The sequence below is a fragment of the Melanerpes formicivorus genome, unplaced genomic scaffold (assembly GCF_026170545.1).
Source record: "Melanerpes formicivorus ecotype bairdi unplaced genomic scaffold, bMelFor1.0.p_v2 SCAF_22, whole genome shotgun sequence".
Taxonomy (NCBI): domain Eukaryota; kingdom Metazoa; phylum Chordata; class Aves; order Piciformes; family Picidae; genus Melanerpes; species Melanerpes formicivorus.
The window spans coordinates 5,951,286-5,979,113 of record NW_027142374.1 but is presented as its reverse complement, the minus strand read 5'-3'; the positions used below and the strand labels follow the sequence as shown (position 1 = coordinate 5,979,113).

Sequence of the window (27,828 nt, the reverse complement as noted above, 5' to 3'; positions counted from 1 at the left end):
TCTATTGTTCTATTCTGTGATATCCATAAAATTGTGAAGATGGCTTTTCTCAGAGAGGAGCACCACAAGTGTTCAGAGTCAGCTTTCCACATGCTGAAGGAGATCTATCTCCATGGGTGGCTTCTGCTCAGGGAGCAACCATGGGAAGGTCTCTTTGAATGAACATGATAGAAGAAAACCTGATAGAAATGCAAAGACCCAAATACCCAGAGGGATTGCAAATGATGGGATCTGGAGTAAAAGCCTGTGCTTTTTCTCTTGTGGTGCCAGATGTTGGAGTCCATCCAGGTACTGCATGGAGTGGGCTGGAATGGCCACATGTAGAGGGAATAAATAATTTCTTGTGTGCCTAAAATAGGTAAATGGAGTGGTTTATCTTTTCTCTTTTTAAATAGTGTGTGCCTGCAACTGTTCCAGTAGGGAAAAACAAAGCTAATTGGAATGTTTTAAGGGGGTTGTAGTAAATGGGAACAAACATTACCAATCTGAGAAATTTAAAGATAATTTGGTCAAAATACTAATGACAGCTTTAGTCAAAATAACTGAGTGTAGAGACTTACAAGAGTGGTTTTAGGTGGCTTAAGCTTGTTGAGCATGGTGGTTTTACAATGATTCTTTACAATGAGAGTGGTGAAATACTGCAGCAGGTCACCTAGAGATGTGGTTGAGGCCCCATCCCTGGAGACATTCAAGGTCAAACTCGAAGGGGCCCTGAGCAGCCTGACCTAGTTGGAGATGTCCCTGCTGCATGCAGAGGGGTCAGACAAGATGGTCTTCAAGGGTCATTTCCAATGCAGTGCATTCTGTGATAAAGAGGATTGATGGCTCATTTCTGTGTTCACTGGGATTGAAGGACAGCAAAGAACACAGGTTGAAGGCAAGGTTGTCCTGCCTTTACTTTTCCTGGCAAAGAAGTTGGGTTGGAGCATAGGTAATGGATCAAAAAACACCTATCATCCAACCCACCTAATCAACTAAACCATGCAACCAAGCACCCTATCAAGTTGGTTCCTGTACAGGCTTATTTAGGGTTTATACAGCTTTGGGTCAGAATGTGGAGATGACACTGACCTGAGTAGTGTGGTTGACATGCCTGAGGGATTGAATCCATCCACATGGACCTGGACAAGCTGGAGAGGTGGACCTGTGTAAACCTCATGAGGCTCAATGAGGCCAAGTACAAGGTCCTGCATCTGGGTTGGGGCAGTCCCTGGTGTCAATAGAGGCAGTGGGGGTGATGTGATTGAGAGCAGCACTGTGGGGTCTCACTGCAGGGGGGTTGGGCTAGATGACCTTTAAAGGTCCCTTCCTACCCAAACGGTTCTATCAATCTCAGGTCATGCTGTACCGAGCAAAGGGACACAGAAGCACCATAATGCTGACTTCACAGAAGTCTGGGCAGAGGTCATGTTTATGGATGTTATTTTCATTCTGGCCTGTTTCTTCAGGTCTGCCTTTTTTCTCCTGTAGCTTGAAGGTTTCTGCATGTTGCAGCACCTGAAGGTGCCTACGAAAAAGCTGGGGAGGGACTTTTTATAAGGGCTTGTAGTGCTAGGATGAGGGGCAATGGCTTTAAGCTGGAAGAGGGGAGATTGAGACTGGAGATTAGGAAGAAATTCTTTGCCCCCTCCCTGGAGGTGTTGAAGGCCAGGTTGGATGGGACCTTATGCAACCTGATCTAGTAGGGGGTGGTTTGAAACTAAGTGATTTTTAAGGTCTCTTCCAACCCAAACTGTTCTATGACTGTGATTTTCTTACTGGACACCCTCGCATCGACCAGAGGGCAATGCATTGGGTTTCCTGGTATTTAATTTCTTTCTTCTGTGTTTTCCTGTAGAACCTCAGTAAGCAAGGGGTTAACAGCATCCTCATGGTTCTTCCAGTTACCCCATCAGGAATGTTTAAAAATTAGCTTCTCCCCACTTACAGCACTGTAATTAGGCTACAGGAGTTGTGGGGAATGATTTCACAAAGTGACTTGGTGTACTTGCCCATGCACCCCGGGGAGCCAGGCAATTATGCATACATAATTCTACTCTTTGAATATTTTCTCTTTCTCTGCATAATTTCTCTCTATTCATCTTTCCAGTGTCCTTCTGAGATAAACTTAGAAGTCTCAGCTTTCAGAATTCAAAAAAAAAAAGATCCTGTGCCTGCATGTGCACTATTTGCATTTAAACCAGCAGCCATTCTCAGAGCTGGAGCCAGAGGGGTGAGGCCAGGGAGAAGGGTGATGGAGCCTACGAGAGGAAGGAGAAGCCCTCCCATACAACAGCACAACCACCTTGGCCAGGGAATGATCAGAAAGAGTCAGTGAGGAGATTTCATTCCTGAGCTCCAAACTCATTCATCATTTAGGCTTTGCCAGGGCAAAGCTGCTGTTTTGCTGGAGCTGGTGCTTTGTGAAGGTTTCTCTGGTTCCCACAGACATGGTCTTACACCTCAGGCTTTCAGTTCCCCCACAGAGCAGCAAAAGGTCCTTCAGTGGTCAGTGCTGCTTGGTTTCCTGCTGTTGTCCTTTTGTGCTAAAACCCACGATGTAGTGCTCAGTCACCTGTGTGCAGGCAGTGTTTTAGAATAGGTTCATAGGCTGGTTTAGGTGGGAAGGGACCTTTAAAGCTCATCCAGTCCAACCTCCCCACAGTCAGCAGGGACATCTGCAACTAGAGCAGGTTGCTCAGAGCCCCAAACAACCTGACCTGGAATAGTTCCATGACATGTCCCACCTCTCTGGGCAACCCAGGACAGGGTCTCACCACCTTCTTGAAGTTCCCTGTTCTCCATCCCTTCATCCCCCAGCCTGTACTGTATACCAGGAATTATTCTGACCCAGGTTCACAACCTTGCACTTGGCCTTCTGAGGCTCATGACAGAACCACTTCTTCAGCTTGTCCAAGTCCTTCTGGATGTATCTCAACCGCTTGATTTGTCAAACTCAGCATTCATCTTGGCATCACCTGCAGAGTTGGTGAGGGTGCACTCAATCCCACTACGTATGGTATTGATGAAGATACTGAACAGGACTGGTCCTAGTACAGACCCCTGCAGGACACCACTTTAAGAGCATTACTGCATGTTGTATTGGGAAACTTAATCCCTGCCAGAAAGAAAGATGTCCTTGTGTTTTGTAATGAGCTGGTTTCAACTGGAGTCGTAGAATCACAGCATTGTTTTGGTTGGAACGCCTCTAAGGTTGTCTCTTAAGATCATCAAGTCCATCACCTTTGCTTGTTGGGATGGCAGTCTGGGAGATGGGATCCTGGGGTGACCTGCGGTACAGGCTGAGTGATGAGCTGTGTGCTCTCCCAGCAGCAGAGCCTTGGCTGGACCTTTCCATAGGCAGTTGATGCACACCAGGGCTTCACTCAGTACACTGCTGACCCATCTAGGCAGAAAGCATTTTTATTTCCAACATCCTGTTTATGCCATTCACAGTGATTCTACTGCAGTAGATTCACTTGAAGGAGCTACCAGCAGATTTTCACTATCTTCAGAGCCTGTTTATCTTGATAAACTTCTTGTTGACATGATGAGGTTTCTCCCCATTGCAGTATGGCTGTAGAGCAGCAAGGTTGGGATAAAAGACAACTTGTTGAAGGGATTCTTTGTTGCACTTCTGTATCATCTACAATTCCTTTTCTTCCCCACTGCCAGAAGTGTGCTGGTGCTTTGCAATTATACCTCCACTTGATGCCTTTTCCTTCTTCCCCCCCCCCTTCCATTTCTCTCAGTGATTCAATTCCCTATTGTACCCTCATTCACTCTCTCTTCTCTTGGTTTCTTCTTTTTTCTCCTTTATTTTATCCACCACCTTCTCAAGGCACTGAAGCTGTAACTGCTTTACTGTGGTCTAAGGAAAATCTACTGTTTGACTTCCCAAAGAAAGCTCATTGTGTGGTGCCATGAAAAAAGGTTTAAACAACACAAGGGAATAAAAGCACCACATTTCTCTGAAAGTTTTTTCTTTTCTTTTCCTTTCCTTCTTTTTCTTTTTCTTTTTTTTTTTTTTTTTTTTAAGGAATAATACATACACTGCTAGGAAAGGGCAGAAGTGTCTCCTGCTTCTCTCTAGTCGTGCCTGCCAGGCTGTGAAATTCTAAGGAAACCTGCTTTTTACATAGGAGCTTGAAAGCCACCCCACCCCACCTCCAAACCTTTGCTGTTCTCTGCATTACCCTCATAAGCCTAACAAAAAAGTCTTAGGATTGTTCCCAAACAGCACAGAATCAAAGCTTATAAGGCAGTAGTGTAATTACTTGCTTGCTTTTTTGGGAGCAGTTTATAGCAATCTTATGTAAGATGCTCAGAGACTTTCAAAAAGACCTTTTTAGCAACAAGAGCTCAGTGATTCCACTTTCAGCAGAGTTACTGGAAGCTGGCAGCACTACAAACAAGGGATGGGTTTGGATCCTGGCTGCAGTCCTATGGCAGGGACAGGCCCTGGATGTGCTGGACCCATCGTTACTGCTGGATCCATTGCTGCCAGACCTGTCACCACTGCTAGATCCACTGCTGCTGGACCTGTCATTGTTGCTGGATCCATTGCTGTTGGGCCTGTTCCTTCTGGACTCAACACTGCTTCTGGGCCCATTGCTGCTGCTGGACCTACCTACTATTGCTGCTGGACCCTCATCATTATTGGACCCATTATTGCTTCTGGACCCATCACCGCTAGACCCTCATCGTTGCTACTGGACTCAATGTTGCTGCCAGACCCATTGCTGCTGAATCTATCATCACTGCTGGACCCATTGCTGCTGAATCCATCATCACTGCTGGACCACTCCCAGTCACCGAGCCCCTGACACAGAGAATCACAGTCGAACCATTATCTAACTCTACCAAGTCTGATGCTGCACCCTTCTGCACCACCTTGCTCCTGCTCAAGAAGGTTTTGAGGCAGCATTTTAATTTTTATTATTATTTTTCCTACTCTTTTCCTTGTTGACAGATCTCATCAGGCTTTGTTGCTCCCTTGGGTGATGACTAGCAATCCACTTGTGTCAAGGGGTCAGTGAGTAAAGTGTTTGGCGGGTGACAGTTGTTTGTCATTGGGCTCTCACCTGCATAAGCCATCTTTATCCACAGCAATTCCTTCCAGAGGTTCTATGCAAAAAAGGGAGCCTTGTCCTCTGGTGGTGGGAGGGAGAAAAAAAGGAGGAAAGAGGAAATTTCATCAGCTCTTCCCATCAGTGCTCACATCATCTGTGATGGCATCACACTGGTTAAACAAAAGGAAGTATATATACAGTTCTCTTTTCACTGCTGATGGGGAGTGATTACTGCTGGCATTTTGCTGGACATGGTCACCATCTGTCTTATGAGGAAAGGCTGAGAGACCTGGGGCTGTTTAGTCTGGAGAAAACAAGACTGAGAGGGGATCTTATTAATGTTTATTAATATCTGAAGGGCAGATGTCAAGAAGAAGCTGCTGATCTCTTTGCAATGGTGTCCTGTGGTAGGACAAGGGACAATGGATATAAACTGGAACAAAGGAGATTCCACCTTAAAATGAGGAGAAACTTCTTTACTGTAAAGATTGACAGAGCACTGGAGCAAGCTGCCCAGAGAGACTCTGACATCTAATTCTCTAGAGACTTTCAGGACCTGTCTGGATGTATTCCTGTGTGACCTGCCCTAGGTGATCCTGCTTTGGCAGGGGGGTTGGACTGGATGATCTCTGGAGGTCCCTTCCACCCCCTACCATTCTGTGGAATGGTGGTGGATAATTGTAGATTATTAGTTCCACTTGCCAACTTTGTTGCTTTCCCAGTTTTGTCTTTCTCACTCTTAGGCTTCATACGTAGCTGCAGGTTTGGTGCAATTAATGTAGAGGAGGGAATTTCAAACAAAACAGTTGTTTTAATTGAAGAGAATAAAGAGGCAACATTTATTTTGATCATAGCTATGTAAACCAAAGCTTTTCCAAAGCCTGAAGTTGCACCTAACTCTGCTTGTGTTTCTGTTCAGCCTGGATATTAGGAAAAATTTCTTCACAGAAAGGGTTTTCAGGCATGGGAACAGGCTGCCCAGGCAGGTGCTGGAGTCACCATCCCTGGAAGTGTTTAAAAGGTGTGTGGATGTGGTGCTGAGGGATGTGGTTTAGTTGATAATAGCTTAGCAGTAGTGGTGGGATTGTGAGCTCTAGGTGAGTGGTTGGACTTGATCTCAAAGGTCAGCAAGCCTCAACAGTTCTGAGTCTATGGTTTCCTGTGAACATTTATCCTTAATTCCCTCTGTGCTTTGCTTCCTCAATCAGTAGACACAATGAGAGGGTGTAGGGGTTTGAGCCAGTCCCTAGCGTAGATACTAGTTGTACAATTCCATTTTCACTTCCAACTTCTGAGTGTGGTGAGATTTGCTCCCTGGGACAGATTTCCAAAAAATAAGTTATTGGGGAATCTAATCAACCCATAACAGAGGATAAGAAAGTGTCTGTCTAACAAAGACATTTTCCTGGAGTGAAATTAAGGTGTTGCTGGCTTGTTTCCAGTGATAACTGGGTTGGGGCAACCCCTGGTGTCAATCCAGGCTAGGGATGAAGATGTTCAGAGCAGCCCTGAGGAGAAGGGCTTGAGGGTGCTGAGGGGTGAAAACTGGACATGAGCTGGCACCCTGCACCCCCAGGATATGGCTGGCTCATTAGCATCCTTGGTAAGTGCCCTGGATTCAGTGTCACCTTTGAAGACAGTAGTAGCCTGGTTTGCAGATTAGGAACTAACAGGGAGTGGGGCATGATCATGTTAAGGAGGAAAGGTAACAGGGATTTAGGGACATAACTGCAGTCTCTGACCATCTCCTTTAGCTCCACATGGAACATCTCCTTGCTCTCTCTGCACAGCAGCTACAGAGCTGCTGTTATGATCTAAACCCACAATACTTAATCTGTGCTTGGAGATGCCATGAAGTGATATAAATTCCTGTGATTCCACCTGCTTTTCAGAGTAGATTCTCCAGCAGGACACTAGGAATGCCCTTGTGGAGCTGAAACACCTTCACAATGGGAATTAATTTTAGGAAACCAGCCCCAAGTGGCTGCAGTTGAGATGTGTGATGCTAAAGGGGAGACTGCATCCTCCAACCATGGCATTCATCATGCTCATCACCCTCTCTCCTCCTGGAGCTGATTTGGAGCCCTACCTCTGTTCACCCCAAGGACATACTGGAGAGTGTCCTTTGGTGGAGGAGGTGCCAGTGTCTTTGGGACACAGGCACTGTGTCCAGGTTGGTGGCACACAGGCAGATCACATGCCCACACCACTCTGGCCAGGCTTGCCCAGAATTGTAAATCTGGAGTCAAGGAATTACTTTGGATGCTGCATCTTGGCAAGCAAGGGCTGCTGACAGATGCTAACTCTTTGTTTTTCAGTTCTCTCTGGTATAAATAAGTTCAAGCTTTTTGAGGTTGTTATTATTAGCAGCATCGTTCAAGTCTTTTCAGGACAAATTGCCCTCTGCCCAGGAGCAAGCATGGACTGCAGCTTCTCAAGTGATAGAACAAAGAAAATGGCCTCAAGTTGCGCCAAGGGAAGCTTAGGTTGGACATGAGGAACAATTCTTTCCCCAAAAGGGTTGCCAAGCCTTGGAACAGGCTGCTCAGGGCAATGGTGGAGTCCCCATCCCTGGAGGGCTTTAAAAGCCATGTAGATGTGGTGCTGATGGATGTGGCAGTGGTGAGTTAATTGTTGGACCTGATTGTAAAAGTCTCTTCCTTTGGACCTGATGATTTTAAAGGTCTTTTCTGACCAAAACAATCCTATGATTCAATGATTTAGGGTTTTCAACAAGAATTACAAGAATTTTTCTAGCCTGAAGCTCTCCTGCTTTCCTTGCTGTGAGGGTTTTGTCAGTGGAAGTATAAATGCTGGCAGATGTGTAGATGTGGTATTGAAGGACATGGTTTAGTGGTGACCTGGTAATGTTGGGCTAATGGTTGGACTCAATAATCCTGAAGGTATTTTTCAACCAAAATGATTTTGTGGTTCTATGGTTCTCTCTCTGGCTTCACCTGGGATTTTAAACTGTCAGCTCTCTTGCCACCTTCAAATCCATTCATCTCAGGCAGTGCAGATTCCCAGGAGGTCATCTGGTTCGATGCAGGCAGATGTGTCCCAAGCACTCAACACTATTCCCGTATTTTATGTTGCAACCCCAGCACACCAGTGACCCACAGGAGGCATAACTTTGTGTTTGCAGACCCACCTCTTCCTCTGCAGCCTGCCTGACAGAGGCAAAGCCTTCTGGCACCGTTACTAACGTGCCCACCAACACAGCCTGCCTGCTCCTGCATCTAGCAGATAGAGCCACGTGGTCTTTTCTGTGGCATAAATAGTATTTTGTGAGCTGCTTTCATTATCTGAACTTACATGACCTATTTCTGCCGTGGTATCTCTCAGCTGGTGGGAGGCAGGAGCACATCATTTGTTTCATTGCCTTGTTTGCTTCGCTTTTAACTGGCATAGTATTTAAATAGAGCATCTCCCTGGGCATGGCTTGTCTATCCAGGCACTTGTTCCTGTTGGTGTTACTCTCCTCCTCCTCACAATCCCCAGTCTGTGTTGTAGCACCTGTTGCATTTTACCCCAAATTAGACTGTAAATTGTCATAGTGGGGATAAGTTATGTCTGCATGGCTCTGAATGTTGCAGGGCTGGTTCCTGCCCAGGATCTGTGAGTACCACATGCAGCAGCAGGAATCCAGTTAGGGGAGGTGGTCATAGAGTCATGGAATTACTAAGGTTGGAAAAGACCTCTGAGACCGAGTCCAACCATCAGCCAACACTGAACATCTTTTTTGGCATGGTACAGACAGCAGCCAATGGTTCTGCTGCAGGGAGAGCAAGAGGGAAGTAAGAGCCAGCATGTGCTTGTGGCCAAGAAAGCCAACCGCATCCTGGCTTGGATCAGCAAGTGTGGACAGCAGGACCAGGGCAGGGATTGCCCCCTTGTACTTGTCATTGGTGAGGGCACATCTCAATTACTGGGGTCAGTTTTGGGCCCCTCACTGCAGTAAGGGCATTGAGGAGCTGGAGTGTGTCCAGAGAAGGGCAACAAAGCTGGCGAAGGGTCTAGAGCACAAGCCTTGTGCAGAGCAGATGAGGGAACTGGGCTGGAGGAGAGGAGGCTGAGGGGGGACTTTCTTGCCCTCTGCAACTTCCAGGAAGGACATTGGAACCAGGTGGCAGTTGGTCTCTTCTCCCAAGGAACAAGCAACAGGACAAGAGGAAATGGCCTCAAGTTGCACCAGGGGAGGTTTAGTTTGAATATGAGGAGCAATTTTTCCCCAAAGGGTTGCTAAGCTCTGAAACAGGCTACCCAGGGCAACAGCGGAGTTCCCGTCCCTGCAGGGGTTTCAAAGCTATGTAGTTGTGGTGCTGAGGCACGTGGTTTAATGGTGACCTGGCAGTGCTGGGTTTGTGGTTGGACTTGATGTTCTTAAAGGTCTTTTCTGACCTGAGCAATTCTGATTCTGTGAATTAGTGGTTTTCAACAGGAATGCTTCTTGTCTGAAGCTCTCCTACTTTCTTTGCTGCGTGAGGCTTTTTTTGAACACCAGTGGAGGTGTAGATTGGACTCAATGACCTTAAAGGTCTTTTCAAACCAAAATGATGCAATGATTCTCTGATTTTAAAGAGCAAGAGGCAGTGTTCCTCCCCTTGGCTTCTCATTAGCTTTGGGAGGTAGAGGGATAACCTGGAGTTTTGTGCTCATTGAGGCTACCCCACACGTCCCCTTTTCCTAGAGACTGGAATAGGGAGTGATTCACCACAGGAGGATGTTCGCTTTCCCAACTGCATCCTGTGGAATGTGGACACAAGGATATGCCCAAGGCAGTCAAACCAGAGTCCTTTTTTTATCACAATACTCTTTGATTAAGATCATTACAGCAACTGGTAGAAGACTGAGTTGGTATTTCTGTCTCTCGGGCTGCAGCAGTGCTCAAGCTGTCAGGCCAGATGCAATTTAAAAGGAAAAAAAAAAAAAAAGAAAGAAAAAAATATATAAAAAATATTGAAAACCAAAAATGTTTTTCGTCCACTGAGCCATTTGAGAGCTGTGTTTTTAAAAGAGATTTTAACTTGGCTTCTGGAGTGTTTTTTATTGTCACCCATCATCTTCTCACCACAAGAAAGACATTGAATCACTAAAAGAGAAACACTGGGTTGCTGGAGTGGGTTCAGAGAAGGGCAATCACACAGACTCACAGAATCACCAAGGTTGGAAGAGACCTCAAAGAATCATCAAGTCCAACCTGTCACCACAGACCTCATGACTAGACCATGGCACCAAGTGCCACATCCAATCCCCTCTTGAACACCTCCAGGGATGGTGACTCCACCACCTCCCTGGGCAGCACATTCCAATGGTGAATGACTCTCTCGGTGAAGAACTTTCTCCTCACCTCAAGCCTAAACTTCCCCTGGCGCAGCTTGAGACTGCATCATCTTAATGAATGAAGATGGTGAAGGGTCTGGAGGACAGGTCTGTTGAGGAGCAGCTGAGGGACCTCGAGTTTAGTCTGGAAAAGAGGAGGCCAAGGGGATACCTTCTGTCTCTCTACAAAGACCTGAAAGGAGCATTTCAAAAAGGCAGAGATGTGGTGGAGAGGGACATGGTTTAGCAGCTGACTTGGCAGAGTTAGGGAGTGGTTGGGCTTGATGATCTTAAAGGTCTTTTCCAACCAAAACAATTCTCTGATTCTGTGATTTGTGGCTGTTAGCTTGTGGGTGAGTTCTAAGGGTTTTAAGAATATGTGATTTGCAAGAAATCTCCCACACTGTAGATTTCCTTTTGCTGGTTGTGTGAGGAAATGCTTGTGCACATGAAAAGGACTTTTGCATAGCGATTTGGTACCAAACACAACTGTTATTTGCATACCGGCTTAATTACAATTTCATTTGCCATCCAAGGGGTTTTGAACCTCTGTAAAAAGGGGGAAATAATGGAAGGTCTTGTAGCTTCGTGTTTCCAAACCTAGCCACATCATTTAATATGATGGTGACATCATGTAGGTAAAAGCAGCACCGGAGCTGTGGCAACTCCGAACATGTTTCCCACCTAAACATGAGAAAAAACTTCTGTGGTGTGAGGGTGCTGGAGCCCTGCAGCAGGCTGCCCAGAGAGGCTGTGGATTCTCCTTCTCTGGAGAGATTCCAAACCCAGCTGGACACTGTGATCCTGGGCAACCTGCTATGGGTGCCCCTGCCTGAGCAGGGGGGTTGGAGTGGATGATCTCCAGCGGTCCCTTCCAATCCCCACCATGCTGGGATTCTGTAAGAATGAGATATGATTAAGGGTGAAAGATAAGAACATGGGTAATCTTGACCTGCTCAGAAATTGTGACACTGGCTTAAAGCAGTGATTTACAAAATAATAATGATTTGTGTTTCTTTCATGTTGCTTTTTGAGCCTCTAGTGTGGACTTGGTTGATATTTTCAACTATTTCTTTGCAGTCTGGTGGGCCAGACACACGCTTTTGTTTTAGGTGAGGCTGTCATGTCATTGTTTGACACCCAGAGCTCAAGCTTTAGGAAATCCACCCAACAGTCAGAACTGATCACACTGGGTGAGCTGGAAGCACTAAATTTAGAGAATTTCAAACCCTTCACTTCTGCAGAGCTGCTAGATTGTTAACGGAGGGGGAAAATGGAAGTACTTTGTGAGCTGCAAATTGAAAGCATCCTTTTAAATCTCAGCATAAATTCAGCAGCACTTCACCTCCCTCTCACAATCTAAAGAGCAAGAGAAACTATGTCATTCCCCACCCCCATCTCCAAGCTATACAAAGAACACTTATTGGGGAGGTGTTAATGAAATATTAGCAAATCACTGCCAGGAGAAGAGCTTAGAGGGGATCTTCTCAATGCCAATCAATAGCTAAAGTGTGGAGGATGGAGCTGGGCTCTTCTAATTTTTGGCTAGTGATAGGACAAGGGGCAGTGAATACAAACCAGAACACAGGAGGTTTGACTTAAGGAGAAACTTCTTTACATTGAGGGTGCAAGAGCGCTGGAACAGGCTTCCCAGAGAGATTGTGGAGTCTGCTTCTCTGGAGCCTTTCACAGAACCACGGAATGGAAGGGGTTAGAAGGAACCTCCGGAGATCATCGAGTCCCACCTCCCTGCCACAGAAGGATCAGTTAGAGCAGGTTGTACAGGATGGCCTCTAGGCAGGTTTTGAATGAGTCCAGAGAAGGAGACCACCACCTCTCTGGACAACCTGGTCCAGTGCTCTACCAGCCTCAAAGTAAAGAAGTTCCTCATCATGTTTAAACAGAACTTTCTGTGTTCAAGTTTGTGCCCTTTACTCCTTGTCCTGTCACTGAAAAAAGCCTGGTCCCACTCACCCTTTAAGTATTGGCGAACATTGATGGCACCCTCCCTCAGTCTAATCTTTTCCAGGCTAAAAAGCCCAAGCAGGGTGGTTGGACTTAGATGATCTCTACAGGTCCCTTCCAAACCCCTACCATAATATTCTATGAAGCAACAGTAAACTGGAAGAGAAATCTGTGCTGGTAGGCAGAGGAGTTCCAGGAGTGACCTGACACAACTGAGTCAATTCAACCCAGGGATCTGGTTGCTATTGAGGGAAAATATTGCTGGCTGAAAGAAAGGAAGATGAAAGCCCTTCAGGAGGATGGAGTTGCACCATCTGTGACACCTGCATTCAGTAATGGGCACGGTGGATAATAGGCAAAGACACTGTAGAGCAAAACATGCGTCATTTACCTTGGGATAAAGAGGTTTAATTTCTGAAAGCCACTCAATGCATCTCCAGGTAAATGGGAGCCGAGGGCATTTGTCACCTGGCAGACTGAGACACATCACAGGGCTGCTCACCCCCCCGTAAGTAAATCGTAGCAGGGTTCAGATTTGCGCATGGAAATTTCCTGCTTCTCTGTGGGCTGGTGGAGCATGGTGGGTTCCTGCAGGAAAATGGCTGGATCTGGAGCACCAGTACAGAGGTAAAAGGTGTCTGGGTCTGCAAAATCACAAAAGCAAGCATTTTTTGTCCAAGGGGATGCTGAAAAATAAACTGTCCCTCCCAGCCTCACCTTGCACTGCTGTTTTCCAGGCAGTTGGGTGGCAGCTTGTCATCATTCCCTATGGAGAGATGTGGTCTGGGGCTCACCAGCATCCTCTGCCCCACCACCCTTGCCCCAGTAGTTAACAGCCCCAGTTCTGTCAGTCACTTTGAGTAAGAGCACAGACATGCTGTCAGAGATTATTTCCTTGATGCAAGCCTCTCTATTAAACCAGGAAATGATGAATATTCTCTGATTCTGAAGGTGTCTTCAGTCAGTGTGAGCCTTGGAGATCTCCTTGAGCTGTGGGTTTCAGCTGCTTCCTTGCTGCTTTGAGTTTGGGTTTTTTTGCTGCAGTACTTGCCAATACCCCCTGCACTCATGAACAGTGATCTGTGCTGTTTCTCATTTCTAGCACAGGTTTTCACTTTTGCAACCCTCTTTTTTTGGGCATGGTTGTTCTGCACACAGGTGCTTTGCTCTTTCTCCTCAGATGGGCTTTACCTCCTGGTTCAGCTCTGCAGCCATGGCATCAGTGTAACCTTTGCATGTTTGGCTGAAAAATCACAGCTCTGCAGGATGCCTGGATGCCTGCCACCTCATCCCATGGGGCTTCTAGAGCTTGCTAAAGCTATTGCATACAAGTGGGGTCTGTCAGGTCTAGCTAGTTATCCCCAGACAAGTAGCATCTAAAACATTTTATGGACTTAATCACTGTGAGGGATGTAATTTGTTTTCTTCTACAGTGCTGAGTTTGTGCTGTGGAGCAGTGGCTGACACCCCTTCAGGCTGTGCTGCCATTCAGCCAAGCCTGGACAAGCTGGAGAGCTGGGCAGAGGAGAACCTCTTGAAATTCAGCAGGGGCAGGTGTAGAGTCCCCTGCACCAGTAGAGGTAAGAGGTTAACCTGCTGGAAAGCAACTCCACAGAGAAAGAACTGGCAGTGCTGGTGGACAGCAAGTTCATAATGAGCCAGCAGTGCATCCTCACCACCTAAAAGGCCAATGCTCTCCTGGGGTGCATTCAGAAGAGTGTGACCAGCAGGTTGAGGGAGGTTCTTCTCCCCATATACTCTGCCCTATGGAGGCCACACCTGTAGTATTGTGTCCAGTTCTGGGCTCCCCAGTTGAAGAGAGACAGGGAACTACTGGAGAGAGTCCAAGTCCAGCTGAGGCTACAAAGATGATGAGGGGACTGGAGAATCTCTGTGAGGAGGAAAGGCTGGAGAACAGCAGCCTGGGGCCAGACTCTTTTCAGTGGTGCCCAGTGACAGGACAAGGGGCAACAGCACAAACTGAAAACCAGAAGATTCCGTCTGAACATAAGGAGAAACATCTTTGGTGTGAGGCATGCTGCCCAGAGCAGTTGTGGAGTCTCCTCTGGAATGATTCCAAACCCACTTGGGCATTGTGATCCTGTGCAAGCCGCCACCAGTGACCCTACTTTAGCAGGTGGGTTGGACTGGATGATCCCCAGAGGACTCTTTTAACCCCCAGCAGCTCATAGTTCTGTAATAAGTCTCCCCTTTGTCAAGACCTTGTGTTTTCACGTGGAGTGAAGCAGAAACCCTAAGGCTGTAGCTCTCGGGGTACTGCATCTCATTCTTTTTGCTGCTGAAAGGGCTCTAGCTCCCCACCAGTGCTTTGAAATAACAACAAACTTGGCACAGAATCATTTTCTGACACATCCCAAGCCTTTCCAAACTCTGCATGCTGGAAGATGTGAGGGGCTGTCCTGTACTGCCAGTTTCTCTTCTCATTTAGGTGGCGACAGCCTCCACCTCACCATGGCTTGGGTAAATCAGCTCTTTTCAAAACCATGCACATTTCTTTGGGTCTAGTTTGAGCTCTGCAGCTCCAGGCTTACCACAGCCCATTTAGCAGCTCCTGCTCAGAGATCTTTAGCATGCACCAGGACATTGTATTGCTTTAACACATGGACTGAGATATGCTGTCCAGTACCTTCTCCATTAACCTCTCCAACGTGGCGAGCCAAAAGCCATCACTTTAAATTGCTGCAGGCCTTGTCCTGCTGTGCAAGCAGCCTGTCCCCTGTGCTTTAGATGTACTGTGACATGCCAATCCCCATTTTTAAGATCCAAGGTGAAAAAACAAGCTCTGCTTGCTGCATCATTCACAGCACAGCTCTCCATGGTAATGGACAGGGATCCTCTAACTGACTTTAAGATGTTGCTCCATAAACAGGAGCCATGGACACAGCTAGAGTGATGCCATCTCGGGGGACGTGGTGAAACTGGAGAAGTGGGCCTGTGTGGACCTCATGAAGTTCATTCAACAAGGCCAAGTGCAAGATCCTGCACCTGGGTCAGGGCAAACCCTGGTATCAGAGGGTTGGAGGGATGCTGGACTTGGGGGTGCTGGGGGAGTGAAATGCTGGACATGAGCTGGCACCCTGCACTCCCAGCCCAGAGCCAGCCACGTCCTGGGCTGATCCCCAGCAGCTTGGGCAGCAGGTTGAGGGCGGGGATCCTGCCCCTCTACTCCTCTCTGGTGAGACCCCACCTGCAGTGGTGAGGTCAGCTCTGGAGTCCTCAGCACAGGAGAGACATGGAGCTATTGGAGCAGGACCAGAGGAGGCCACAGCAATGATGGGAGGGCTGGAAGCCGTCTGCTGTGAGGCCAGGCTGAGAGAGTTGGGTTTGTTCAGCCTAGAGAGAAGGCTCCAGGGAGATCTTCCAGTGGGCAGTCAGAAAGCTGGGCACAGGCTTTTGATTAGGGCCTGTTGCGACAGGACAGTGGGTGATGGTTTAAACTCAAGGAGGGAGATTCAGAATGAAGAGAAGGAAGAGATTTTTGCACTGAGGATGGTGAGACGCTGCCCTGGGTTTCCCAGAGAGGTGGTAGATGCCCCACCCCTGAAACCACTGCAGGTCAGGTTGGTTGTGCCCCTGAGCAACCCGCTCTAGTTGCAGATGTCCTTGCTGACTGCAGGGAGGTTGGACTAAATGATTTCAGGAAGTCCCTTCCAACCTCCAACATTCTGTGACAGGACTCTGCTTTGTCCCTAGAGCCCATCCCTGTCCATTAATTTGATTTAAATGAGGTTAAATAAAACCAGCAAACACATTTCACTGGACTTCCATCAAATTGCTCCACAAAAGCACCACTTACGGCTTGTACAAATATGTCTTTCCACTCTCTGTGTGAAAGTAATTTATCAACAAGTGGTCCTTGTCCCTGTACCGTGGAAAGTCTTTGTGAGAGATCCATTTTTCAGCAGGCTGTGGTTTGTACAATGTGCTTCGCTGCTGCAAATGCGCCGTATTTCACTTTGAAACGTTGAGACGTGGAAGAGTGGAAAGGAGGCACGGAGTTTTGAATAATTTTTTTTGAAGGGGAAAGCTATCCATTGTACAGACCCTCCTTGAGATGAATAGATCTGCATTAAACACGTTCTTGAACTTGACGATGGACTTTGATTTAATCCGTTGTGGAGGACATGTTTCCAGTGTGAGTGACATGCACCGAAGGGGGGAACTGGGCGATTCATCCTCCCTTACCGACCTTTGTGTTTGTCAGCCAGCAGCAAGGGTATTGTCCCTTCCCTTTTTATCTGGTGTTTAGGACAGTCAGTAAGTGGGACACCCTTCAGCGTATGAGAGGCAGGTTCTTCTGCCTGAAGGTTTTTAATCCTTATCTACTGAAGAGCTGTTTACCCCAGGCTTCCTTGATGTCCATCCCAGGATGCATCCCCTTCCACAGCAGGGACCTGATCCTTTGCCTGAGCTCAGACAGCACCACACACTGAACCCAAATGATCAGGGCTCCCCAGTTCAAGAGACAGGGAACTACTGAAGAGAGTCCAATAGAGATGACAAAGATGCTGAGGGGCCTGCAGCAGCGTCTCTGTGAGGAGTAAAGGCTGAGAGTCTTGGGGCTCTTGAGCCTGGAAAAGAGCAGCCTGAGAGGGGATCTTCTCAATTCTCAGCAAGAGAATAGGACCAGAGTCTTTTCAGTGGTTCCCAGTGACAGGACAAGGGGCAATGGGCACAAACTGGAACCCAGGAGGTACCACCTGAACAGAAGGAAAAACTTCCTTGATGTGGGGGTGCCTGAACCATGGATCAGGCTGCCCAGAGAGGTTGTGGAGTCTCCTTCTCTGGAGAGATTCCAAACCTTCCTGGACAACCTGCTGTGGGTGTCTCTGCTTTATCAGGGGGATTGGATTAAATGGATCTCTAGAAGTCCCTTCCAACACCCACCATGCTGGGATCCTGGGATTCTGTGAGTAGACAAGATGAAGAAACCAGAGCAGGCAACCACAACTCAGCAGTTCTTGGCCGTTCTCAGTTTTCTGTCTCAGCACTGATGTTAGTTTAATATAGTTACATGGCTGGAGTTGCTGTGATTAGCAGAGCAAATTGCAGCATGTTCTTCAAAATTGCCAATCAATTTGAGCTCAAAATAGACAAAAGTCCCTGCATAATCAACAGCTGATGCCCAAAAAAAGCACTAAATAGTTTGGAAAGTCCGAGCAGGATTCAAGGTCTCTGCATGACGTGCAGGATCCCCAAGCTCCTGTCTTGCACCCCTTTAGATACAGATTGGAGAATGGGATTGTTATGCCTGAAAGGGAGTAAGGTGGTGTATGAATTTTGTTCAATCCCTTGAAGATGGGCATGTCTCCTTGGGCTTTCATGGGACGTGGAGGTGGCATCCTTCCCACCTCCTTTTATCATAGTACTAGAGCTAGCTATAAAGTTTAGAAGAGGACCTACTTGCTTCTCCTTTACATAATAAACGTGCACCCTGGTTGTCTACTAACTTTGAGGGATAGAAGCAGTTGGATTTTGTTCAGATCAGGCCAGTGGTGTTGGCAATAACTGAGCTACAGGTGGCACTGAGCAGCCACCTTGATATAATCACTGAATTGTTTAGGTTGGAAAAGACCTTTAAGATCATTAAGTCCAACTATTAACCCAGCACTGCCAGGTCACCACTCAGCTGTGTGCCTCAGCACATCTACAAGGCTTTGAAATCCTTTCAAGAATGGGGACTCCACCACTGCCCTTGGCAGACTGTTGCAGGATGTAACAACCCTTTTGAGGAAGAAATTGGTCTTCATGTCCACCTTAAACTTCCCCTGGTGCAACTTGAGTCCATTTCCTTGTCTTATTGCTTGTTACTCAGGAGAAGAAACTGTTCCCACCTGGCTTCAACCGCCTTTCAGGGAATTGTAGAAAGCCAGGTCTCCCCTCAGCCTCCAATGGATGACACTGTTCCTATCTGATGATATTTTTCCTGCCAAGCTGAGCCTGCAGGCACCATTTTCCTTTGTTTTTCTCCTTCTGTCTCTGTTGGCAGGGTTCTGGGATGAACACCAGCCATCTTTTCATTAGGTGAATGGAGAATTTGGTTCATGTTGTTCAGATTCAGGTTGTTTGTTCAGGTTCAGTGCCCATCCATCACTTGTTTCTCCTGGAAATCAATATGTGCTTCCATTTGTGTGGCCTTTTAGCCAGGCATTCCCATGAGTGTGGTCTTCCCTTAAACCTTTGAAAGCATTTGAGGTCTGAGGTGGCATGAGCAGGAGATGGAGGGCTGAGTGACGGCAGGGACATGAGCAAAGCACACTCAAGAGGGAAGCCTCAAGATGCTGCCTGTGTGTTGCTTTGGCCCAGTACTGTGTTTGTAGTGGTTACCTGCATCTCTGCAGTGATACAAATATCCTCATGCTCATGATGTTCATGAAGAGCTGGATTCCTCCCTCCAAGACCATTTTGTTCCAGATGAGGTTGTTGTTGGCCCCAGCAAGCACGCTGTTGGAGGGCTGTAGTGCTTGATAGATGGGCATATCATGACTGCTTGTCTTCACTTTTGAGTTCTTTACTCTGAGGCTGGTGAGACAGTGGAACAAGTTACCCAGAGAAGTTTTGGACATCTCATCCCTGGAAGTGTTTAAGAACAGGCTGGATAAGGCTTTCAGCAACTGGTCTTGGAGGAGGTGTTCCTGCCCATGGCATGGAACTAGATGATCTTTAAGGCCCCTTCCGATTCAAGCCATTCTGTGATTCAGTATTTCTTTGAAGAGCAAACGCTGTTCCCATCCATGTCAGGATGTGCAGTGAATTCCAACAGGTTCGTTTTTGTGGCAAATGATGAATTGTCCTTGATATGGTCTTGGTTTTCCAGGGGAATCAGTATGAAACCGTGGATTCATCTTTCTCTGTTCATTTAATAAGCTGCTTTGGTTTTGGCTTTGTTCATTCTTTATGGTGTGGGGCTCAGAAGTCTATCCATGTGGGATTTTGACTGGTTTGAAATGGTTTTTGAGCTTTACCAAAGAGAAGGGCCTTTTTTATTATTATTTTTAGCAGTTGATGTGGTTTGGTTTCCATCATTGCTACCGATTTAGCTGAGATACTTTGGAAAGGACAAGGAAGTGTCCTTGAGAGGCTGGGAACACATCACTGCTGACTCCTGAGCAAGTTTAGAAAAAGATTGTTCCCTTTGGAAGGAAAAAAATAAAAACAACAGAAATTATTTGGCACTTGCAGCCCAGAAGGCCAAACTTGTCCTGGGCTGCATCAAAAGCAGTGTGATCAGCAGGATGAGGGGGGTGATTCTGCCCCTCTACTCTGCTCTGGTGAGACCCCACCTGGAGCACTGCATCCAGTTCTGTTGCCCCCAGCACAAGAAGGGCATGAAACTGTTGGAACAGGTCCAGAGGAGGTCAGGAAGATGGTCAGAGGGCTAGAGCACCTCCCCTGTGGGGACAGGATGAGAGAGTTGGAGTTGTTCAGCCTGGAGGAGAGAAGGCTCCAGGGAGACCTTACAGCAATCTTCTAGTACCTGAAGGGGGCTACAGGAAAGCTGGGGAGGGACTTTTTACAAGGGCTTGTAGTGACAGGATGAGGGGCAATGGCTTTGAGCTGGAAGAGGGGAGAGTAAAACTGGAGATTAGAAGGAAATTCTTAACAGTGAGGATGGTGAGACACTGGAATAGGTTGCCAGGGAATCTGTGGATGTCTTCTTCCTGGAGGTATTCAAGGCCAGGCTGGATAAGGCCTTGAGCAACCTGGTCTAGTGGAAGGTGTCCATGCCCATTGCAGTGGGGTTGGAACCAGATGATCCTGAAGGTCTTCTAACCCAAACCATTCTGTTATTCTATGATTCATTTTGAGGAAAACAAAGTACTTGGCAGGGCTTTGCATTAGGCAAAGACAAATCATCAGATGCAGAACATCGAGCAAAGCCACAGTTTCCCTCCCCGTGACATCCTTCCTTGCCTCACCCATGGTGTGAGAGCAGATTTGGCTACAAATTTTTTATTTTTAGTGAGGAATTGATTTCATGGCTGCCCTAAGTGAATAAAGCTGTGATGTATTAACTAATGTCAGGCATAGGATGTTTACCTATTTATCTTCTCTGCGGCATTGCCTGTAGTATTTTTTTTTCTTCTGTTTTCCCAGCCTTGTTAACGTGGTGAACATAACTGAGGTCCTCCTGAAGAAATAATTGCAGCTGTGTGGCTCAATATGCAGAGTAACCTCTCCAGCAAAAGCTGATAAATGCCTTTGTTTAGGATTTTGGGGTTTAATTCATGTGGTGTTCACATGGAGAAAGAACTGGGAAACAAGCCGCCGACTTCTGGCTTTTTAAAGAGGCTCACAAACAGCCAGTGGGATGCTGGGTTGTATCAAGAAAGTCATCACCACTCTGTTCATTGCTGGTCAGACCACAGCCAGAATACTGTGTTCAGTTTAGAATCACAGAATTGCTTTGGTTGGAAAAGACCTCTAAGATCATCGAGTCCAACTTTCAACCTAAGACCACGATGGCTGTTAAACCATGGCCCAAAGTTTCTTGAACATCTCCAGGGACAGTGACTCCATCCAGCAGCCTGTTCAAATGCCTGACCATTCTTGCCCTAAATAAATTTTTCCTAATATATAGATATATGTTTGTTCCTTGTGAGAAGAGACCAACCCCCACCTGGCACCAATCTCCTTTTAGGGAGTTAAAGAGAACCAGAAGGTCTCCCTTTAGTCTTTTCTCCAGGCTGAACAACCCCAGGTCCCTCAGTTGCCCCTCCCCAGCCCTGTTCTCCAGACCCTTCACCAGCTTCTTTGCCCTTCTGTGGACCTGCCCCAGCCCCTCAATGTCCTTCTTGGGGTGGGGGGCCCAAAACTGAACCCAGGATGTGAGGTGTGACCTCACCGGTGTCTAGTATGGGGGAACATAACTGGCCTGTTCCTGCTGGACCCTTATAACCCAGCACCAGGATTGTTGGGGTTCTCCAGTGTGGTGGTGAGCTGCATGGTTATTAATGCAGGAGGAATGTTTTGGGAGTCCCAGGCTGGTTGATTGGTGTAGTGAGGTTTGAATTCTGCAGTGAATATGACTAATAATCCATGACCTGGCTGTGATTATAGATGAAAGAAAGCTGATGAAGAGACCCTGCAGTGGCACAGAAAGGAATTAGACATTGTCTAAAGCCAGGGCAGTGCTGGAGCATTTGGATTTCACATCTGAGAGTCACGGGTGAATAATTCAGCACTTGAAAAAATGCTTCAGCCACAGTGTGACATCTCCACATCTTCTTTTAGTGTTATCCAAGACTTTAACTAAACATCGCTTCTCAGGGAGCTGGGGCAGCTGTCCAGATATTTTTCCTCTTTAAATATCAGCATTCCAGATTGTTACCTGGATACGGACGGGGATTGGGGCTCATATCTTAGGAGCTGCAGTCTCTCTTAATGCAGGATTTTGCCGTCAGGAATTGCCTTCAGCGTTTGGGAGATCCCAAAATCTTTCCAAGAGAAAATGAAGAGATGTGAATTTATATTTAATGGACATTTTCATCTAATTGGGTGAACTGCTGAGGCAGGTGGAGTCAGGGCTGGGGCTGGTTGGGGATTTTAGATAAATGAACCAGTTCCCAAAGGCAAATGTTGGCAGATCTATTAAACGTGAGCAGGGATGTGGTGGAGATGGTGAATGCATGTAAAATGGACTTGGAAAATGGCCTGGCTTTGGTCAGACAGTGGAATAGGTTGCTCAGGGAGGTGGTGGAGTGCCTCTGCAGGTATTCAAAATGCGTGGCACTTTGGGAGGTGGTTTAATGGCCATAGTAGTGTTGGGTTGATGGTTGGAATCGATGATCTTAGAGGTCTGTTCCAACTGAAATGATTCTATGCTTCTATAAATGCAGGAGCCCTCTAAACTAAACTGGCTTCTGTATTTGAAAAGTAAATTGTATTTTAAAGCTAAATATTAGAACACTAAAGTGCAATTAAATCTCAAGGTACAACTGTCCAGAAGGGTAAGTGTTAAAGTGTTCATATGCCCTTAACTCTGCTTCCTCCAGTGTATACATTAGAATAAGTCCTTAAATAAATGATCACATATTATCCCTCAAATAATTCATCCTTTTTTTCCTGAATTACTAGCTAAAAATGGATGGTAGCTTATAATTGTCATCAATTCAAACTCCTTCTCAGGCCTAATAAGTTCTTTTCTCAGTGTGATAAGTGTTTTGATCATTTGCTTTTCCTCCCTACCTTTATTCCCTTTCCAGTCAGATGCGTTGGCTCCTTCAGATGCACATCACGGGATGAGAGCGTGAAACCATTTTACCTGTAAAATTTGGTGGTCCAACTGTGTCAGCTATAGGAAACTACTCACTCTCTCATGAAAATACGTGTAAGTCAGTAGGTACTCTGTAGATTCTCTGAAGTGTAAGTCGCTTCTAGATGCACCTCGCCTGGCAGACCCAGTACACCCAATATTCTGAGGAAAAAAAATGATGATGGTGATGATGGCGTACTTAAGCCTGCCCCCCAGTTGTGTAATTAAAGGTTTTGAAAGCAAAAGGAAATTAACAGAAGGCTTTGTGCTCTGGAGCTATAAGCACAGGCTTTCCTTCCCCAGCACAAGGAATTGCATTGAGTTGGAGGTTTAAAAAGGAAATCATAGGGAAGAGCCCATCTGCTATCAGTATCATCACTTATCCCTATATAAAATGGAAACATCCTGATAAAACTTCAAGTTGTTCATGAATATTTAAAGCATCTGGCTAGGAACTTGGATTTGGTAGCTAAGGGATTTTTGTCTTCCACATCAGTGAGGAATGTCACCCATTTTTAGGGGGTGATCTCTCACCTCTCAGTCATCAGGGTACTGGAAGACTTGCTGTACAAAGAAAGGCTGAGAGAACTGAATTTGTCTGGCCTTGAGAAGACAAGGCTTAAGGGAGACCTCATAACCATGTGCAAGTACATGAAAGGTGGCTACCAGGAGGATAGAGACTCATTTTTACAAGGAGTCAGATGAAAAAGACAGGGGGCAATGAGGACAAGTTACTCCTTGGGAAATTTTGATTGGACTCCCAAAGAAAATGTTTCCCCATGAGAACAGTTAGACATTGGAATCATCTCCCAGGGAAAGTGATGGATTCCCCTACATTGGTCAGTGTAAAGACACAGCTTAACAGGGTGCTGGGCCAGCTCATTTCAATTACACCATCGCCCAGAAAGGTTGGACAAGATGGTCCTTGGGATCCCTTCCAGTCTGGCATTCTGTGATTCTTTCATAGAATCACAGAACTCCACCATAGTGGGGATTCCCAACCCACCTGCTAAAGCAGGGTCAACCACAGCAGGTTGGCCAGGATCACAATGTCCAGGTGGGTTTGGAGTTCTCCCGAGAAGGAGACTCCACAACCTTTCTGGGCAGCCTGCTCCATGGCTCCAGCACCTTCCCACCAAAGAGGTTTCTCCTTATGTTCTTTTGCCTGCTTTCTAACATTCTACTTTCCCTAGTTTCTCAAAACCAGCCTTTTTAGCACTTTATCCTTGAAGCAGCAACAATGTAGGAGGAATTAGCCCTTCCTTCTATTGCTTCTGCTTAATTTCTTCCTGTCCCTAAGCCAAGCACTCGTTTAGTTTTCCTGCCTGTGCTTTTATGAAAATTATGTGTACTTTAGAAATTAACACTTTTTATCCTGAGTCCATGCTGGCTAATTGCTAATAAGAGGCAAATAAGCTTTGCTAAGATTTCTACTTCTTTTTTTTCTTTCTTATAAAATTTCTAATTTGAAGATATTAGAAAAGAGAAATGTTTACCCCACTAGAGTTGCTACAAATATCCTGATGAGCTTTCACATCTTCCTCCAGCACCAGCCAGCTTAATTGCCCAAACTTTAATATATTACCAGTTTGTAGAGAGGAAAAAAAATCTTCTTTTCTTTCATCTTTTTTTTCTCTTGAACCTGGTGGTTACCAGGTTTGAGAAGAGGGTATTTCTGATAGGGAGCTTCAAGTAGATGTGAAGTTCAGGACTGTGTTTTCCTCACCATATCTCTATGGAAATACCAGATCCCAGCATGGTGGGGGTTGAAAGGTAGTCCAGCTCCTCTGCTAAAGCAGGGACACCCACAGCAGCTTGCCCAGGATCACAATATCCAGGTGGGTTTAGAACGTCTCCAGACAAAGAGGCTTTACAACCTCTCTGGGCAGCCTGCTCCAGGGCTCTGGCACCCTCACATCAAAGAAGTTTCTTCTCCTGTTCAGATGGAACCTCCTGGGTTCCAGTTTGTACCCCTTGCCCCTTGTCCCGGTACTGGGCACCAGTGAGAAGAGTCTGGCTCCTTTCCATTCAGTCTGACCCCCTTTTTCCCTTCAGCTTGGCCTTAGGCTTTGCTGTGGTATCTTGAACGTTGTTTTTGTAGCACTCCTGTAGTGCATTAAGTGCCCTCTTAATTTTATCTGCAGTTTGCCTGCAATGAATCCTGAGTCATCTGGAGTCACCCAACCAACCTGGACATCGTCTGCCAGCATGATGGCCAACACTCAGCATTGATGTGTATTGATCAAGTGAGTCTATAGGACACAAAGCTGGGACAACCTGTCACCTGTATGCCTACTACAGCTCTGCCAGTCCCTTCCAGTGGGAGGGAGGATCTCCTTCATGCATAATCAAATTACTCAGAGCCATTAAAACATTTCAGAGACCTTAAAATCCATCTGTAAACCTTCGTGGATCTGCTTGCTGACCAGTCTTTGGCTAAGTGGCAATGTCTGCTTCCCCTTTCCCTTGGGAGGTGTAGTGGTTTGAACCACGTGATATTGCCCATCAGAATCATGAATTTACAACATTTTATGACTGCAGGGCATTACCATCCTGGACAGGAGATTCTCGGTTGCTCTCTCACTTTTCCAAGTCTGGAGCCATTTAAGGACTTTCCTGGTTCTGGCTAAGGCAGGGGTTTACCTCTCACAGAAGTTAAAATAGACAGCTGGGAGAAGAGATCCCTTTTAAAGTTGTCCAAAAGGTTCTTTTTTTCTCCCAAGTGAAACATCTGTATTCCTTAGTATCTCTTACAAACAGGATTGACAACTTTTTTGTCTCCTCTTTGGCTTGCCTAGGATTTGTTTCAGGGGACAAGTTTATTTGCTTCACTAATTCATACAACAGGCCTTTACCTCTAATTTCCAGTACTGGATGATGCTTTGGGACCATTCTGCCAGTTTTTGAACCCCAGGGTTGGAGGGGTCTTAATCCTAGGCTACTGTGGTTTGTCTCTTTTTTGCTCTTCACTATATTTCTGCTGGTGATGGTTTGTGGTATTATGATCCGTTAATAAGCCTTGATAATGAACTATTCACTCTCCTTGTGGCCTTACCAGGTTCCCATAATAATTTATTGATTTGCTTTTTGGTACTTTTGAAGATTTTCTTACTTGTGCTGAGAGGCAGCATAGGGCAGATGTTTGCTATTCCCAAGTATCAGTTATATTTGAGTTCCCATCTACTGAAGTGAGGTCTGCTAGAAAATAATGAGACCCTCATGGAGCTATATAGAGTGTAGCAAGTCCTAAAATATGTGTCTGTGCTATGGAGTGATGAGATTAACCTTCTCCTTCTTTCAGATGTATTCATCTTGCACTTCCATCAAATACTCCCTTTTCTTCCACTCTTGGTGTATCAAATCCCTAAATCTTGCTTTCCCCTCATCCCATCCCAGATAAGGATAATTTCTGCTTAATAGTAATCCTAATAAGCTGTAAACAGAAGGAGGTTACCCTGGCTGGAGAGCTGCCGCTAATTGTCTTCTGTGGTTACTTTCAGTTAGGGTGGACCAGAAGTCCTCATCCAGCAGCCTGCTTGCTACAACAGAAAGAATGTATTTAGCTCACAAAATTACAAGGCTGTCCTGGGGAGCAAGGTGGCAGCTGTACCTGTGACAGGTTTCATCACTGATGTTTATAATAGGCTTGTACTGATGGCTTAATGCTAGGTCTGTCTGTCGTCAGTCTTGGAACCATCTGTCTGGGTAAGGCTGTTCACCTTCTGTAATAATTGTAGAAATGTTCTTGTTTGAGGCCATCACAGCTAAATCCAAGTTTGTATTCTTTCTCATTTTCAGCAGTTGAAAGTCCACCCCTCAGCCTGCCAGTGCTGTTCAAAACTACCTGCTGGGTGACACCAATTATTGCTTCATTTCCTCCTCCTTTTATAAAGTAAGAGAGAATGGCCTAAAAGAAACCCACCAATTCTTCTTAATAGCCCCTCCTTGCTCTTGATAGCCAGAAATCCTCTTTTTGCTTCTTGACCCTACAATTGGGCATGCTCTCTGAAATCCTCATGAGTCTACCCAAACTCCTTCATCTCCTTGCCTGTGTTGTTCCCAGAGGAATAGTTTCCTGTCCCCATGGTCTAAATTCGTCCCACACCTACTGCAAAGGGATATTTAATTCTTCCTTACCTGAGCCAACAACTTTCTAGAAGGTCTTTGACAACCATTTTCTGGGGACATGATGTTGAGCTGTGCACATCCAAAGCAGGTGTCCTTTGCTTTTGGACTCAGATCATCCATTTCTTCCCCCATTTTCTCAGTCTCTGTTCTCTGCATTAACTCTTGGGCTTTTATTTTCCCCAGGAGGTTCCCACTCTCCCCAGTTACTGCTCCACCTCACACCTGTTCCTTGCACACCCCTAGTGCAATGATCACGTAATCCCAGCATGGTAGGGTTTGGAAGGGACCTCTGGAAATCATCCAGTACAACCCCCTGCTAAAACAGAGTCACCCACAGCAGCTTGCCCAGGGTAACAATGTCCTGGTGGGTGTGATTCTTCACTCTCTTTGCATTTTGGGTCTCTGTTTTGTTGGGGTTCAGCAGCTCCCTTCCCTTGTGCTTCAGTGTCATGCAGCACCACACCCCATTTCAGATATTTCCTCACACATTTCAGCTTCTCAAGGATTTTAATTGCTGCCTTTTTCCCTTTCTGATACACTGCTGTTCTTGAACACACTCAGAGAGAAAGCTCCTTCTCTGTTTTACCTGTGCTTTGTCAGGAAGGCTATAATTTCATTCACTTCCTTCCTTTTTCCTTAAAGTTGTTTGTGACAGGTCTTGAAACACTTGCACCTTATGTCCTCCCAGAGTAAGGTCAGAAGCTGTCATTGATTTCAGAGTTGGCACTAAAATAGTCTGCTCTTAATATCATATCTGGGGGTCTGCTGGAGTTGGGGCTCAGGCTCTGCAGTAATTCTTGCATCTGCTTTTAGCCGAGGAAGAAGTGGAGGCTTGCCATGAATATTAACCAGCCAGCCATCCTTTACACCTTCTGGGAACACACCAGTTCTTAAATCGTTTCTTCTTTTCATGGCTTTTATGTTCTCCATTTTCTCTGCAAGCTCTTTTTCTTTCTTTTTATCATCATTCCCTCCCCCCAAAAAAAATTTTATTCCTAATTGGAGGCTTTTATCTGTATTTATACCTAGGTCTCTGAACCTATTCTCAGCTAAAATTTGACTCTTTACCCTCATGAAGGGTTTTAG

The 27,828-nt window shown here is 46.1% G+C and overlaps 1 protein-coding gene across 5 annotated transcripts in view; it reads left to right on the top strand.

The window, feature by feature from the left end:
- The window catches only part of NEXMIF (neurite extension and migration factor), a 202,342-nt gene that overhangs the window by 158,239 nt on the left and 16,275 nt on the right, over nt 1–27,828 (top strand). Inside the window, exon 1 of one of the 5 annotated variants that reach the window (XM_068151979.1) lies at nt 24,775–24,860. The exons of the other annotated variants lie outside the window; for them this stretch is intronic. The gene's annotated coding sequence lies outside the window, so the exon portion shown is untranslated. Of the gene's footprint in view, nt 1–24,774; nt 24,861–27,828 lie in introns of those variants that run through there. 5 annotated transcript variants of the gene reach the window in all.